The sequence below is a fragment of the Gorilla gorilla genome, chromosome 18 (assembly GCF_029281585.2).
Source record: "Gorilla gorilla gorilla isolate KB3781 chromosome 18, NHGRI_mGorGor1-v2.1_pri, whole genome shotgun sequence".
Lineage (NCBI taxonomy): Eukaryota > Metazoa > Chordata > Mammalia > Primates > Hominidae > Gorilla > Gorilla gorilla.
In genome coordinates, this window is record NC_073242.2 from 88,017,639 (window position 1) to 88,030,278 (window position 12,640).

The following is a 12,640-nucleotide window of genomic DNA, read 5'->3' on the forward strand; positions in this document are numbered from 1 at the left end:
GCCCAGCCTATAGGCTAGTTTCTATCCCTCCTGTTCTCATTTCCATATTTTCCTGGCCCAATAAAATGGCTTCCATATTTCACTCTTTATTTTACCTTTACCTTGCACCCAGTAAAATCTATTTTCCAAAAAACAGCTAGAGCGATCTTTCAAAATGTGAATCTGATCCTGTTATTCACTTTTGCAAAACCTTCAGTGCCATCCTTTTCCTTGCCCCTGTCCTTCAGAGCTTGGTATGATTTGACCTCTGCCTGGTTATCCTATCACCTTTGCTGCCTCCAGCTAGAATACCTGCAGGTTCCTGGTAACTCCGTTCTAGCTACACTTGCTTTCCTGCTGCTTCTGACATATGCAGGAGTAGAGCCTTTATGCTTGCCTTTTTCTCTACCTGAAATGTGATTTTTCTGAATCAGGTTGGCTTCCTCCCTTTCTTAGTTCAGATTTTTCCCCCAGATGTCATCTACTAAGAGATCTTCTTTCACTTCCTAAACTAAAATAGCTGTATCCCCTATTCCCATCTCCAAGTTATCCTTAACCATTTCATGTTTTCCTGTAATACTTATGTCTCCTGGAAAATATATTACATTTGCATTCATTTGTCTCCTTATGAGTGCCTTCCTCATGAGCATGTAAATCTTTGAGGGTAGTACTTTAGTTTTTATTGGTCGTTGTTAAATTGCTAAGACCTCATACAGTGTCTGGCACATAGTGCACAATATGTTTCTTCTTTAGTGTATCTTGGTGCATAAATCAGATGCCTGCCTTCCTTTCCCCTTGGATATTTCTTCTCCTGGCTCTTACGTGTAATCTGCTGGCTATCCAACCCGTGCCACATCAGAAACCTCTCGCTTGTCTCGGGTAATGATTTTTCCAGTACTGAGGGGAATGTCACATTTGCCATGTGGTTGGAGCATCTGAAAGGACTGATTTATTTTGCAGAATCTCATGAAATCTGGGTGATTTAGGTGTGAAATAATGGCATATATAATTATGTGAAAAAAATCAGATACCATTATATAGAGTAGTAGCAGATACCAAAATGTTTAAGAATAATTTATAAACAGAAAGGAAACTTAAGTCTGTGAAAATTCTGTCCAGCGACTTATTAGGGGTTTTAGTAAGCATTTGAAGAAAAGGGTCAATTACTCTATTACAGTTTTAGAACTTCTTAGATAATTTTCTTGGGGTAACAATTAACTTGTCAGTCATAATTGTCAGCTTTCAATGAGCAGCGATTATTGCTCCCAAGTTTTGTGGGTTGAGGGGGAGTGGGGGTCGTCCAAAGGTGGTTAATGCTATCTTTAAGAGTGCACATTCTGCCGGGTGCAGTGGCTCACACCTGTAATCCCAGCACTTTGGGAGGCCAAGGCAGGCAGATCACGAGGTCAAGAGATTGAGACCATCCTGACCAACATGGTGAAACCCCGTCTCTACTAAAAATACAAAAATTAGCTGAGCGTGGTGGCACATGCCTGTAGTCCCAGCTACTCGGGAGGCTGAGGCAGGAGAATCTCTTGAACCCAGGAGGCGGAAGTTGCAGTGAGCCGAGATCGCGCCACTGCACTCCAGCCTGGGCGACAAAGCAAGACTCCGTCTCAAAAAAAAAAAGAAAAAAAAAAACAAAGAGTGCACACTCTTTCTTGTCTTTCCTGTTTACTGCTTCTTGGATAGTTTTGAGCATGGTAATATGAGAATTATTGTCAAAGGCATTAGAGCCCAAAAGGAGTCAGGAGGATTTTTTTTTTCCCTAATGATAAACTTTTCGAACCATTATCCAGCTAATTTGAAACACTTCAAGAAATGATTCACTTACGATTCCCCTTGTATGAATATTCTGCAATATCTAATAGAAGTGTCAAGGAAAATTTTTTTCTATGATCTAAAGCTTAAGCTATTTTTTTTCCTTAATTTCGCCCCATTAGTCTTACTTTCATCTTGTTCGTGTTAAAAATTTACTCTCCATTTTTAGCCTTGCACACTTCGGATGTGTTTCTGGAATTAGTGACCTGGATCAAGTTCTTCTGTCTTTCTCTTGACTTGGCTGCTTCCTTTCCTGTTTCTCTTCTTGGGGCTTTCTCAGGTTTAATTTCATATTTTGGGAGTTAAAGTGCTCATTCCTGAGTCCAGCAACCCATCTCGAGGCAGGGATGGATCAAAGCCTGCTTCATTTCAGATGTAGCCAACATTTGCTGGGCTTCCAGTCACGTTAGGCATCATGCCTATTGCTTTTTGCACACATTGTCTCATTTCATCACCATAAAGGCAGCCCTGTGAGGTGGGTATTATTTTTCTCATTTTAGAGGTGAAAAAATTGGATCAGATGAGATACCCGAGTTTGAATCTCAGATCTGTCTTATTGACTCCAAATTCTGCTCTATCATAGAGCAGTAAGCCAAAGAAATTCTTTTTGGCTGCCATTTAACATTATAAGCTAAGATTTAATTGACTTTTCACTCTAACTCCTGGGTCACTTTTAGAAATGGTGCTTTGGAGGAAGAAACGTCTTAGCAGATGATGTCATAAATGCTACTTTTTCCCAAATGATTCATGGAAGCAGAAATTATAATATAAATTACAAAATATTTATAAGTAAGCAATAAAAACATTTGATATTATAAAAAAAATTTTTCCCCGTCAGCTTCTTCCCGAATACCACTCCCCATACATCCTGGTTTCAACTCTGGCTTTCCATGTTGCATTATAGGTTATTCATTTGTGTCTAGATATCTTTCCTCTGTGAGTTTCCTTTGATAATTTAGCGATCTTTATCAGTGTTTGCGATGTCTCATTTGTGAATTTCATTAACAAGCTATTTGCTGCCTCTTTCAGACCATTAATGAAGATGCTAAATGAAACTCAGTCCATCAATCCCTATGCCACCCTGCTGGAAAACTAGGTACTCAGAGGTTTATGATTATTCCTTGTTCGTGACTCTTGAGCCAGTTCCCAAATCAACTGAGAGTACTTATAGCCAAGCCAATTTCAATTAATCTGCCAGGAGAATTTCATGAGCAAAAGCAGCACCTGCTTCTCTAAAACTAAGATGGATCACTTGCATTCACTTAACCTACTAAAATTAAAGTTGTGTCCAAGTAGCAATTATGAGACATTACTCTAGTGATAGTCAATCTTTTTTTGAATTTCTGTTTACCTCATATTTTCTGTGACCAAGAGTTGTTTCTTAAATATGTCTAATTTTCAGTTCTACATTTGAAAATCAATATGATTATTTATGTTCTTTATCTTCATAATTTAAAAGAGGCTTGTGTTAGTGTTATTTGTTTCTTTCTCTACCACAGCTAATAATTTTTCTGCCACAGTTTAGACTAGAAAAAATTCTTATGATCAGCATTGTGTAATAAAAAAACATGCAGGCTTTGGAGTTAGTAGATTTAGGTTTAAAATCTCTGCTTCCCCGCTTTCTAGCTATCTGACTTTGGACATATAATAACTTCTCTGTGCCTGTAAAAAGCCTCAAAATAATATCTATAGCATAAGAAAATCTATAAAAATAATAAAAACCATAGGAACAGTAATTTCTACCTTTCCAGTTTTCAGAATGAAGATGAAGATTAGCATTGATGGGATGTAATAAGTAGTCAACAAAAAGGAGCCATTATTGAGTTGAATTTTTCTTCTTCATTTGCAATGACTCCTGGCCTACTTACATATTAATATAATTATGTTCCATGAATTAACTTAAAAGGTAGTGAAAAGTCCAATAAAAACCAAGAAAGTCTAATATGAAAAAAATCAACCTTGCTAAGAAATTAATGAATTTTTATTTTGTTTTATTCATTTTATTTTATTTTTTGAGACAGAGTCTCACTCTGTTGTCCAGGTTGAACTGCAGTGGCATGATCTCGGATCACTGCCACCTCTGCCTCCTGGGTTCAAGCGATTCTAATGCCTCATCCTCCTGAGTAGCTGGGACTACAGGCACATGCCACCATGCCCAGCTAATTTTTGTATTTTTTTTAGTAGAGACCCCATGTTGGCCAGGCTGGTTCTGAACTCCCAACCTCAGGTGAGCTGCCTGCCTCGGTCTCCCAAAGTGCTGGGATTATAGGTGTGAGTGACTGTGCCTGGCCTGAATTTTATTTTATTTTATTTTTAATTTCAACTTTTATTTTAGATTCAGGGGATACATGTGCAAGTTTGTTATACTGGTATGTTGTGTGATGCTGAGGTTTGGGGTTTGATTAATCCCATCACCCAGGTAGTGAGCTTAGTACCAGTACATAGTTTTTCAGGCTCTGTCCTTCTCCCTCTCTGCCCCCTTTTGGAGTCTCCACTGTCTATTGCTCTTGTCTTTGTGTCCACATGTATCCAATGTTTAGCTCTCATTTATAAGTGAGAACATGTGGCATTTGGTTTTCTCTTTCTGCATTAATTTGCTTAGGATAATCGCCTCCAGCTGCATTCGTGTTGCTGCAAAGGACAAGGTTCTTTTTTATGGTTGCATAGTATTTCATGATGTATATGTACCATATTTTCTTTATTTAATTCACCATCAATGGGCACCTAGGTTGATTCTGTCTTTGCTATTGTGAATAGTCTGCAACAAACATATAAGGGCATGTGTCTTTTTGGTAGTACAATGTATTTTCCTTTGGCTATATGCCCAAGTGATAGGATTGATGGGTTGAATGGTAGTTCTCCTCTAAGTTCTTTGAGGAATTGCCACACTGCTTTGCTTTCCACAGTGGCTGAATTAATTTACATTCTCAGCAACAGTGTATAAGTGTTCCCTTTTCTCCACAGCCTCATCAGCACCTACTATTTTTTGACGTTTTATTGGTAGCCATTCTGACTGGTGTAGGATGGTATCTCATTGTGGTTTTGATTTGCATTTCTCTGATTCTTAGTGATGTGGAGTAGTTTTTCATGTTTGTTGGCCACTTGCACATCTTCTTTTGAGAAGTGTATGTTCATGTCCTTTGCTCACTTTTTATTTTTTATTTATCTTTATTTATTTATTTTTTTCACTGTTTTTGAAACTTTATTAGATCAAACTTTTAGACTACCTTATTGACTAATGTTTAACAAGTTGTATTTTAGTGTATTATTCTACTTGTTTTTTATTTTTATTTTATTTATTTTATTATTATTATACTTTAAGTTCTAGGGTACATGTGCACAGTGTGCAGGTTTGTTACATATGTATACATGTGCCATGTTGGTGTGCTGCACCCATTAACTCGTCATTTACATTAGGTATATCTCCTAATGCTATCCCTCTCCCCTCCCCCAACCCCATGACAGGCCCCAGTGTGTGGTGTTCCCCACCCTGTGTCCAAGTGTTTTCATTGTTCAATTCCCACCTATGAGTGAGAACATGTGGTGTTTGGTTTTCTGTCCTTGTGATAGTTTGCTGAGAATGATGGTTTCCAGCTTCATTTATGTCCCTACAAAGGACATGAACCCATCCTTTTTTATGGCTGCATAGTATTCCATGGTGTATATGTGCCACATTTTCTTAATCCAGTCTATCATTGATGGACATTTGGGTTGGTTCCAAGTCTTTGCTATTGTGAATAGTGCTGCAATAAACATACGTGTGCATGTGTCTTTATAGCAGCATGATTTATAATCCTTTGAGTATATACCCAGTAATGGGATTGCTGGGTCAAATGGTATTTCTAGTTCTAGATCCTTGAGGAATCACCACACTGTCTTCCACAATGGTTGAACTAGTTTACACTCCCACCAACAGTGTCAAAGTGTTGCTATTTCTCCACATCCTCTCCAGCAGTTGTTTCCTGACTTTTTAATGATCGCCATTCTAACTGGTGTTGAGATGGTGTCTCATTGTGGTTTTGATTTGCATTTCTCTGATGGCCAGTGATGATGAGCATTTTTTCATGTGTCTTTTGGCTCCATAAATGTCTTCTTTTGAGAAGTGTCTGTTCATATCCTTCGCCCACTTTAATGGGGCTGTTTGATTTTTTCTTGTAAATTTAAGTTCTTTGTAGATTCTGGATATTAGCCCTTTGTCAGATGGGTAGATTGCAAAAATTTTCTCCCATTCTGTAGGTTGCCTGTTCATTCTGATGGTAGTTTCTTTCACTGTGCAGAAGCTCTTTGGTTTAATTAGATCCCATTTATCAATTTGGCTTTTGTTGCCGTTGCTTTTGGTGTTTAGACATGAAGTCCTTGCCCATGCCAATGTCATGAATGGTATTGCCTAGGTTTTCTTCTAGGGCTTTTATAGTTTTAGGTCTAACATTTAAGTCTTTAATCCATCTTGAATTAATTTTTGCATAAGGTGTAAGGAAGGGATCCAGTTTCAGCTTTCTACATATGGCTAGCCAGTTTTCCCAGCATAAATAGGGAATCCTTTCCCCATTTCTTGTTTTTGTCAGGTTTGTCAAAGATCAGATGGTTGTAGATGTGTGGTATTATTTCTGAGGGTTCTGTTCTGTTCCATTGGTCTATATCTCTGTTTTGGTATCAGTACCATGCTGTTTTGGTTACTGTAACCTTGTAGTATAGTTTGAAGTAAGGTAGCATGATGCTTCCAGCTTTGCTCTTTTGGCTTTGGATTATCTTGGCAATGCAGGCTCTTTTTCGGTTCCATATGAACTTCAAGGTAGTTTTTTTCCAATTTTGTGAAGAAAGTCATTGGTAGCTTGATGGGGATGGCATTGAATCTATCAATTACCTTGGGCGGTATGGCCATTTTCACGATATTGATTCTTCCTATTCATGAGCATGGAATGTTCTTCCATTTGTTTGTGTCCTCTTTTATTTCATTGAGTAGTGGTTTGTAGTTCTCCTTGAAGAGGTCCTTCACATCCCTTGTAAGTTGGATTCCTAGGTATTTTATTCTCTTTGAAGCATTTGTGAATGGGAGTTCACTCATGATTTGCCTCTCTGTTTGTCTGTTATTGGTGTATAGGAATGCTTGTGATTTTTGCACATTGATTTTGTATCCTGAGACTTTGCTGAAGTTGCTTATCAGCTTAAGGAGATTTTGAGCTGAGACGATGGGGTTTTCTAAGTATACAATCATGTCATCTGCAAACAGGGACAATTTGACTTCCTCTTTTCCTAGTTGAATATCCTTTATTTCTTTCTTCTACCTGATTGCCCTGGCCAGAACTTCCAACACTATGTTGAATAGGAGCAGTGAGAGAGGACATCCCTGTTTTGTGCCAGTTTTCCAAGGGAATGCTTCCAGTTTTTGCCCATTCAGTATGATATTGGCTGTGGGTTTGTCATAAATAGCTCTTATTATTTTGAGATACGTCCCATCAATGTCTAATTTATTGAGAGTTTTTAGCATGAAGGGCTGTTGAATTTTGTCAAAGGCCTTTTCTGCATCTATTGAGATAATCATGTGGTTTTTGTCTTTGGTTCTGTTTATATGATGGATTACATTTATTGATTTGCGTATGTTGAACCAGCCTTGTATCCCAGGGATGAAGCCCACTTAATTATGGTGGTTAAGCTTTTTGATGTGGTGCTGGATTCGGTTTGCCAGTATTTTATTGAGGATTTTTGCATCGATGTTCATCAGGGATATTGGTCTAAAATTCTCTTTTTTTGTTGTGTCTCTGCCAGGCTTTGGTATCAGGATGATGCTGGTCTCATAAAATGAGTTAAGGAGGATTCCGTCTTTTTCTATTGATTGGAATAGTTTCAGAAGGAATGGTACCAGCTCCTCTTTGTATCTCTGGTAGAATTTGGCTGTGAATCCATCTGGTCCTGGACTTTTTTTGGTTGGTAGGCTATTAATTATTGCCTCAATTTCAGAGCCTGTTATTGGTCTATTCAGGGATTCAACTTCTTCCTGGTTTAGTCTTGGGAGGGTGTATGTGTCGAGGAATTTATCCGTTTCTTCTAAATTTTCTAGTTTATTTTCATAGAGGTGTTTATAGTATTCTCTGATGGTGGTTTGTATCTCTGTGGGGTCGGTGGTGATATCCTCTTTATCATTTTTTATTGTGTCTATTTGATTCTTCTCTCTTTTCTTCTTTATTAGTCTTGCTAGCAGTCTATCAATTTTGTTGATCTTTTCAGAAAACCAGCTCCTGGATTCATTGATTTTTTGAAGGGTTTTTTGTGTCTCTATCTCCTTCAGTTCTGCTCTGATCTTAGTTATTTCTTGCCTTCTGCTAGCTTTTGAATGTGTTTGCTCTTGGTTCTCTAGTTCTTTTAATTGTGATGTTAGGGTGTCAATTTTGTATCTTTCCTGCTTTCTCTTGTGGGCATTTAGTGCCATAAATTTCCCTTGACACACTGCTTTAAATGTGTCCCAGAAATTCTGGTATGTTGTGTCTTTGTTCTCGTTGGTTTCAAAGAACATCTTTATTTCTGCCTTCATTTCGTTATGTACGCAGTAGTCATTCAGGAGCAGGTTGTTCGGTTTCCATGTAGTTGAGCGGTTTTGAGTGAATTTCTTAATCCTGAGTTCTAGTTTGATTGCACTGTGGTGTGAGAGACAGTTTGTTATAATTTCTGTTGTTTTACATTTGCTGAGGAGTGCTCTACTTCCAACTATGTGGTCAATTTTGGAATAAGTGCGATGTGGTGCTGAGAAGAGTGTATATTCTGTTGATTTGGGGTGGAGAGTTCTGTAGATGTCTATTAGGTCCACTTGGTGTAGAGCTGAGCTCAATTCCTGGATATGCTTGTTAACTTTCTGTCTTGTTGATCTGTCTAATGTTGATAGTGGGGAGTTAAAGTCTCCCATTATTATTGTGTAGGAGTCTAAGTCTCTTTGTAGGTCTCTAAGGACTGGCTTTATGAATCTGAGTGCTCCTGTATTGGGTGCATATACATTTAGGATAGTTAGCTGTTCTTGTTGAATTGATCTCTTTACCATTATGTAATGGCCTTCTTTGTCTCTTTTGATCTTTGTTGGTTTAAAGTCTGTTTTATCAGAGACTAGGATTGCAACCCCTGCCTTTTCTTGTTTTCTATTTGCTTGGTTGATCTTCCTCCATCCCTTTATTTTGAGCCTATGTGTGTCTCTGCACATGAGGTTGGTCTCCTGAATACAGCACACTGATGGGTCTTGTCTCTTTATCCAATTTGCCAGTCTGTGTCTTTTAATTGGAGCATTTAGCCCATTTACATTTAAGGTTAATATTGTTCTGTGTGAATTTGATCCTGTCATTGTGATATTAGCTGGTTATTTTTCTTGTTAGTTGCTGCAGTTTCTTCCTAGCATCAATGGTCTTCACATTTTGGCATGTTTTTGCAGTGGCTGGTACCAGTTGTTCCTTTCCATGTTTAGTGCTTCCTTCAGGAGGTCTTGTAAGGCAGGCCTGGTAGTGATAAAATCTCTCAGCATTTGCTTGTCTGTAAAGGATTTTATTTCACCTTCACTTATGCAGCTTTGTTTGGCTGGATATGAAATTCTGGGTTGAAAATTCTTTTCTTTAAGAATCTTGAATATTGGGCCCCACTCTCTTCTGGCTTGTAGAGTTTCTGCCGAGAGATCTGCTGTTAGTCTGATGGGCTTCCCTTTGTGGGTTACCTGATGTTTCTCTCTGGCTGCCCTTAACATTTTTTCCTTCATTTCAACTTTGGTGAATCTGACAATTATGTGTCTTGAAGTTGATCTTCTCGAGGAATATCTTTGTGGTGTTCTCTGTATTTCCTGAAGTTGAATGTTGGCCTGCCTTGCTAGATTGGGGAAGTTCTCCTGGATAATATCCTGAAGAGTGTTTTCCAACTTGGTTCCATTCTCCCCATCACTTTCAGGTACACCAATGAGACGTAGATTTGGTCTTTTCACATAGTCCCACATTTCTTGGAGGCTTTGTTCATTTCTTTTTACTCTTTTTTCTCTAAACTTCTCCTCTTGCTTCATTTCATTCATTTGATCTTTAATCACTGATACCCTTTCTTCCAGTTGATCGAATCGGCTACTGAAGCTTGTGCATGCGCCATGTAGTTCTCGTGCCATGGTTTTCAGCTTCATTAGGTCATTTAAGGTCTTCTCTACATTCTTTATTCTAGTTAGCCATTCGTCTAACCTTTTTTCAAGGTTTTTACCTTCTTTGTGATGGGTTCGAACATCTTTCTTTAGCTTGGAGAACTTTGTTATTACCGATCTTCTGAAGCCTTCTTCTCTCAGCTCTTCAAAGTCATTCTCCATCCAGGTTTGTTCTGTTGCTGGCAAGGAGCTGCATTCCTTTGGAAGAGTAGAGGCCCTCTGATTTTTCGAATTTTCAGCTTTTCTGCTCTGGTTTCTCCCCATCTTTGTGGTGTTATCTACCTTTGGTCTTTGATGATGGTGATGTACGCGTGGGGTTTTGGTGTGGATGTCCTTTCTGTTTGTTAGTTTTCCTTCTAACAGTCAGGATCCTCAGCTGCAGGTCTCTTGGAGTTTGCTGGAGGTCCACTCCAGACCTGTTTGCTTGGGTATCACCAGCAGAGGCTGCAGAACCACAGATACTGCAGAATGGCAAATGTTGCTGCATGATTGTTCCTCTAGAAGCTTCGTCTCAGTGGGGCACCTGGCCGTATGAGGTGTCAGTCGGCCCCTACTGGGAAGCGCCTCCCAGTTAGGCTACTTGGGGGTCAGGGACCCACTTGAGGAGGCAGTCTGTCTGTTCTCAGATCTCAAACTCCGTGCCGGGAGAACCACTACTCTCTTCAAAGCTGTCAGACAGGGACATTTAAGTCTGCAGAAGTTTCTGCTGCCTTTTGTTGAGCTATGCCCTACCCCCAGAGGTGGAGTCTACAGAGGCAGGCAGGCCTTTGTTTAACTGCAGTGGGCTCCACCCAGTTCGAGCTTCCTGTCCACTTTGTTTACCTACTCAAGCCTCAGCAATGGCAGGTGCCCCGCCCCCAGCCTCTCTGCCACCTTGCAGTTAGATCTGAGACTGCTGTGCTGGCAGTGAGCAAGGCTCCGTGGGCGTGGGACCCTCCAAGCCATGCGCAGGATATAATCTCCTGGTGCGCCGTTTTCTAAGACCGTTGGAAAAGTGCAGTATTAGGGTTGGAGTGACCCAGTTTTCCAGGTGCCATCTATCACGGCTTCTCTTGGCTAGGAAAGGGAATTCCCTGACCCCTTGCACTTCCTGGGTGAGGCGATGCCCCACCCTGCTTCAGCTCACGCTCTGTGGGCTGCACCCAGTGTCCTGCACCCACTGTCTGACAAGCCCCAGTGAGATGAACCCGGAACCTCAGTTGGAAATGTAGAAATCACCCATCTTCTGCATTGCTCACGCTGGGAGCTGTAGACTGGAGCTGTTCCTGTTCAGCCATCTTGGAACCTCTCTCCTTTGCTCACTTTTTAATGGAGTTGTTTTTTGTTTGTTGATTTGTTTTATTTCATTATAGATTCTGGATATTAGACCTTTGTTGGATGTATAGTTTGTGAATATTTTCTCCCATTCTGAAGGGTATCTGTTTACTCTGTTGATAGGTTTTATGTGTGTGTGTGTGTGTGTGTGTGTGTGTGTGTGTGTGTTTGCTGTGCAGAAGCTCTTTAGTTTAATTAGGTCCAAATTTGTCAATTTTTGTTTCTGTTGTGATTTCTTTTGATGTCTTGGCCATAAATTCCTTGCCAAGGCTAATTCCCAGAATGGTATTTCCTAGGTTTTCTTCTAGAACTTTATAGTTTGAAGTCTTAGATTTAAGTCTTTGATCCATTCTGAGTTAATTTTTGTATGTGGTGAAAGGTAGGGGGCCAGTTTCATTCTTCTGCATATGATTAGGCAGTTATCCCAGCAGCATTTATTAAATAGGGACTCTTTCCCCCATTGGTTAGGATATTAATGAATTTTAAAACCAATGAGATTCTATTTTATATCCAGTGGACTTACAAAAATTTCATTGGTCAGGACTTAACATTATCAAAGCTGGCAAAGATATATGAAAACAATAACTCTTACACTGTGGGAATTTCAAGAACCTCCACTTTTCTAGGTGTTTTAAACTGTTTTCCAGAGTTGAATAGCAACATAACCTTATGATCTTCCAGTACCCTCAGAGACTCAGATGTGTGCAGAGAAGTTCATTGTGCAACAGTGTTGATTGCAATCTGGTTGTGGCTGGAAAGAAGAAAATAACTAATTGGAATGCATAAGTGGACATATAAACAATGGCATGCTCATTAAATGGGTTCTGTTATTAGTTAGGAATTAATTAGATTGCAAGTAAAAAGAAAACCAACGACTGTACCTTAAACAAAATGCGAATTCTGCTTTTCTCATTTGGTATGAAGTCTAGAGGCAGGGCTGCTTGTTAGGAAAGCTTTACAAAGTCATCAAGAACCCAAACTTCTTTACATCTCACTCTCTCCTATCTAGCAGGCAGCTCTTTCTCTTAACGGTTACAAAATGGCTGCACTTCCACCATGAAGTACATCCGCATTCTAGGCAGGAAGTAGTAAAGAGGAAAGAAATGTGGCGGAGGTAGCTGAGCCATCAGGAACTCTCCTGAGCAAACCCAAGCCGACTTTGCTTACATCTCATTAGCTAGGACTGTGCCAGAGAGCTAAGTCTAGCTGCAAGAAGCTTGGAAAGTATTGTCTAATTTTTCAGGGCACATGATTGCATTGAAAAATATTATGTTTCTCTTAGTAAAAAAAAAGATGGGGGTCATACTGTTGGTTAGGCAGCTGGCAGTGTCTGTCCCCTCTATTTAGAAGTTGAAAAGAATAAACTTTACTCATATT

General features: G+C 39.5%; 1 long non-coding RNA gene across 1 annotated transcript in view; it reads right to left on the reverse strand.

Moving 5' to 3' along the window:
* Window positions 1-12,297, reverse strand: part of LOC134757513 (uncharacterized) — a 32,228-nt gene extending 19,931 nt beyond the window's left edge. The window contains exons 1-2 of the long non-coding RNA XR_010131578.1: window positions 12,145-12,297; window positions 11,856-12,014 (exon numbers count right to left, since the gene is read on the reverse strand). This is a non-coding gene — a long non-coding RNA (uncharacterized lncRNA). The remainder of the gene's footprint in view (window positions 1-11,855; window positions 12,015-12,144) is intronic.
* Between the last annotated feature and the right edge of the window lie 343 nt (window positions 12,298-12,640).